The sequence below is a fragment of the Mytilus californianus genome, unplaced genomic scaffold (genome assembly GCF_021869535.1).
Source record: "Mytilus californianus isolate M0D057914Y unplaced genomic scaffold, xbMytCali1.0.p SCAF_11, whole genome shotgun sequence".
Taxonomy (NCBI): Eukaryota; Metazoa; Mollusca; class Bivalvia; order Mytilida; family Mytilidae; genus Mytilus; species Mytilus californianus.
The window spans coordinates 58,764,205-58,768,808 of NW_026262593.1; the positions used below are offsets into that span (position 1 = coordinate 58,764,205).

Sequence of the window (4,604 nt, forward strand, 5' to 3'; positions counted from 1 at the left end):
TGGCAAGTAGGCATACAAGCAGCAAATCGCATAATCTATGGATTACATGCGATGACTGCTGCATAAAGGCTTGGTACTGTACTTGCAAGGGCGGAGCTCGAATTGTTGGCACTTGTAGTCATATTTCCTCAGTGATATGGTTTCTCAGTTTTTACCGGCATCAAAGTTGCAAAGGAAATCAAGCAAAGCAATGGAGGGACTATGTCCATGATGCTAATCAGCCGGAAGTCATTGATGATAGTGACAGTGAACACGAGGAGTAAACATTAAACATTTGTATTCTATACTGAACAATTACTTGGCCATATAGGGCATATCGTATAATGTCAATTTTGTTTTGTATGTCATTGTTGGAAATAAAACTGACGTACGTCGATATCAGGGTACCATTATGTGGAATATTAGCAACAACTGTCAATGTTATAGAAAAATACATTATAGTGTTTTTGCCTGATATATACATGTACTTCTTTTAACATTTCTTAAGCAAAAAACAAATGTCAAATATGATGGCTAAACTGAGATTTTTTCTAATTTTTTTAATGGTGATACTTAAGAAGTTTTTTCATTATATTTAATATTCAATCATGCTTAATTTCAGTACGGAAAATCTTAAACAACAATTGAAATGATTTTAATTCAAGTTTCATGTGTATCTGCAGATGGCGAATAAAGAAGGGAAGACATTTATTGCAATAGTTAAATTGGTAAATTCGAACACTGAATTGTTACAACAAACTGGCATAATTATTATTGATAACATAATACATGAATTTGTGATAACTGTTGTTTAAAAAAATCATAATCATAGTCTAGTAAGACGAGATTCTTAATCAACAGTTTTGTTGATCTGATATACTACCCAGCAGGCACACAACGTTGATTTAACATTGAATCAATGTTTATTTTCTATGTTGAATCAATGTTGAATTATTATTAGATTTTGCAAATTTGTATCAACGTTGAAATCCTACGTTGAATCAACGTTGATATTCAACTTTGAATCAATATTGAATAATGGTTGCTTCAACATTGTTTAAACCAATAACTCACCTTGAATTCAGATTGAATTCAGGGTGAATACCATATTCAACACGGAATCAAAATTGGTTAGTGGTTGTGTTCAACTGTATTTCCACCTAAAACTTAAGTTTCATTCATCCTGTATTTTCTGTGTGTTGCATTCCATAATTTTATTCTGTAGCAATATTCAAGCTAGTGTCTTCTCAAGGCCCTCTACATGCTAAATGTCATAGCAACATTCTGCCACAGGAAACTTTATCCAATAACTGCTCCATCACACCAAAATATAAAAAATTAATCTCAGAAAAAAATTGACGAATAATATCATTGCCTGGTCATAATTGACATGATGTGATCTTTTGCTCATTGTTGAAGACTGTATGGTGACCCAAAGATATATAAATAATGTTCTTTGGTTGATGATTGTCTTGTTAACAAAAGGCAACAATAAAAACTTTGAATATATACCATTGACTGTCTATTACTCATAGAAGAATTTTCAACAATAAAACTGAGAGACTACATTCTTGTGATAAGAGCATGGCTTGACCATGATGATGTCAACAACCAATCAACTGAATAACAAATATGTGTGTTTAGGGCTTTCCTAGGAACCATAATTTAACCCCCAAGATTTTTTTAACATTTAACACATTTAACGATATGCATATAAAAACACAAATTATCATAGAGAAATATTGATCTATCCTAATTTTTGAAAGCACACAACCCTTAATACACATAGTTTTTGCCCAATGTCTATGCTAAATATCTGAGTGATCAAAATATAAAACAAATTTTTTTGTTCCTACTCCATGTATTCTAATGTCCAACCACTGATTATAGAGAAATATTCAATACGATAAAATTAAAATAAATTTATTTATTAATAGTGAAAACTTCAACTTCTTTCTTCTCCCACCCTGTCTTTTTGGAGCCCATTTTAGAAAGGCTTTTGTTTGGCCAGACACTTGTTGTTCCGTGATTCCATAGGTCTTCATGAAGACATCTACAAAATCAAAAGTTATAACATTGTCAAGTTTAATACTGTTCAACACATTTAACTATTAATAACTTCATAATGATGATATTTAAAGTATAAATCAAAAGCATAAGAACTCATGAAAACTAAATGAAAGTTACACTTCGATCTAAATCTCAACTACATTTCCCTTTATATAGACCAGAAGGTATAATCTGCAAGAAAATCCTAAATACTACATTTTAACTTGAACAAATTGAAGGTTTATCCACATGTCTTTTTCTGTATTACTTGTGCTGCTGCATGGATATCTGTCTGATTGACATATGGTACAAGGGTTGTAAAGGGGGGTTCTTAACACGAAAACATGTGAAATAAAAATCCCCAAAACGTCGCACGGAAAATAAAAATTGGGATAAACGAAGCACGAGAAATAAAATCGTAAATGTTAAGGAAAAAGTACTAGCAGTTATTACTCAGTCGTTCTTGGAGATCACAGAACATGATAATGGACACGAAGACCCTGCGGTCACCTTTTTGCGTCTGCTAGTTGCATCCGATTTGAAAAAAAAATATTCATAACTTGATAGCAATTAATATCCATGATATCCTGGGAACACATAATTTAAAAATCCAGACTGACTTGGAATTTAGTCCCGGTTTACTTTTTTTTATCAAATGTGGGACAAGCACGAGAAATTAAGAGTACCAACACGAAACACGGAAAATAAATAAGGGGAAACACAAATAACGCATGTCGAACCAAAGACAAGAAAACGAGAAATAAAAAGGCCAAATACGTTGCATGCAAATATTTCTTTACCACCCTCATATGATATACCCTTCATCTTTGATTACCTTGTCAAAACACTACTTCATTTTTGACAGTAAAATATTAAAGGTCCAACTTGGTGAGCCATATAGCTTCTGACCTTTCCATCCCAATTTTGTAAACAACTCAAGCCCCCCTTTTTGTGAGATTTCGTGTAACTGAATTGAACAGGTAAATAAAGATAAAATTTCTTTTTACTTTTGATTCAATCATATGATGAATTCAAATAGTCAACGATAAAAATTCATGAGACGTTGCAAGGTAAATCGGGAATGGTAACATGCTAAACATCCCCCTTTTCCTCGTGAAAAATTTCAACTTTTCAGTACAGTTTTCATAACAACTTGATATGCTCACATTTCTAAAATAGGATACTGTATTTACTGTAATCACAACAATTTATATATACTTACGATAAAATATAAAAGCTGTATACAGGAGAGATATTGATAAAAACTCTGTAGAATCACCTTGTGGTCTCGAAAGCGGATATTCAAACTTTGGCAACAAAAACAACTGCGCATGCGCATATCTGAATTTGTCTTAAAATAGAAATGTTAAAAATGCCGCGAAAATTTAAAAATCACTATTCCAATAGATATATCGGTTGTTCATATTACAAGTTATCAACTGATAAATACGTCTTTCTCTTTAGATTGTTAAAAAGAATAGAAAAAAAAGGAATGAAAACAAGATATTTTACATCAGCAGCCACGGAAAAAGGGGGCATATTTTTAGTGGAAGGGGTTATTCACAAATATTTATATTTACTGTATGATTCTGTATGCAAGCTGGCCAGTCTATTAATTTATTATGTTTTGGGGTGGGGTGAAATTTGGGAATTTCTATTATATAGGGTGCAAAGTTCATGATTAATTTATGCTGATATACACTGCGATTGTTTTATATATAATTCTATAATCACCAGTGATAAATCTAGTGAATATTCTATTTTATGTGAATATCGTTGTCAATTTAAAAAGAATTGTGATGTGCCCAATACTTCTTTTTTGACAACTCTGGTATCCACAACTACTGCGTTTTATATATGATCATATATTGTTTAGCCAACGTTGATTAAATATTGGTGTTTCAACACAATGTTAATTCAACGTTGAAACAATGTTCTAATTTCAACGTTGAATTGTCAACGTTGAATCAATGTTGAATATTTGTTGATCAATGTATAACCTAAAATCAACAAAGATTCAACGTTGATTCAACAAAGTGTGCCTGCAGGGTATCTCCTAATGTAGCACTTGTAACCTTGACAACATTTAAAAAAGGAAGGTTGAGGTAATAAAAAAATGGGGTGGTGTTATATACTTGATTTGTATATGGTTGTTGGAAACGTAGTTCAGTACATATCATACCGGAATCACAGGGGTGCTCCGGGATGATGTTTGTAAATAGTATAATCATCTATATCCTATGTATCATATTTCATTAGCATGCCTTCTCTCTCTCTCTTTCCCACTGCATGTTAAGGTAGTCACACACAAATATATTTAGAGCAGTAAAATTAGATTTTAGAAACGATTTCGTCCTTTATTAGTCCCCAAAGGACGTTGAATGGTGGAGGACCTCAACTACTTCCCGCTGACGTTATGAACATTTTATATTTTTTTTTGCATTCCGTCTTTATAAACGAATTAATTGACATTTTGATTGTGTGAATTTGACCCAAATTGCTGAATCAACGTAGTGTGTGTATCGTCTGCACGAATTCACCATGCAGATAAGGAATGTATTTTTAGACTGCAGTGA

At 32.3% G+C, this 4,604-nt stretch overlaps 1 long non-coding RNA gene across 1 annotated transcript; it reads right to left on the reverse strand.

Moving 5' to 3' along the window:
• Positions 1–1,886: 1,886 nt before the first annotated feature.
• On the reverse strand, positions 1,887–3,431 carry LOC127721008 (uncharacterized). The gene is made up of 2 exons (XR_007991030.1): positions 3,251–3,431; positions 1,887–2,032 (listed from the first exon to the last, which is right to left on the reverse strand). It is a non-coding gene; the product is annotated as an uncharacterized LOC127721008 (long non-coding RNA).
• Positions 3,432–4,604: the final 1,173 nt, after the last annotated feature.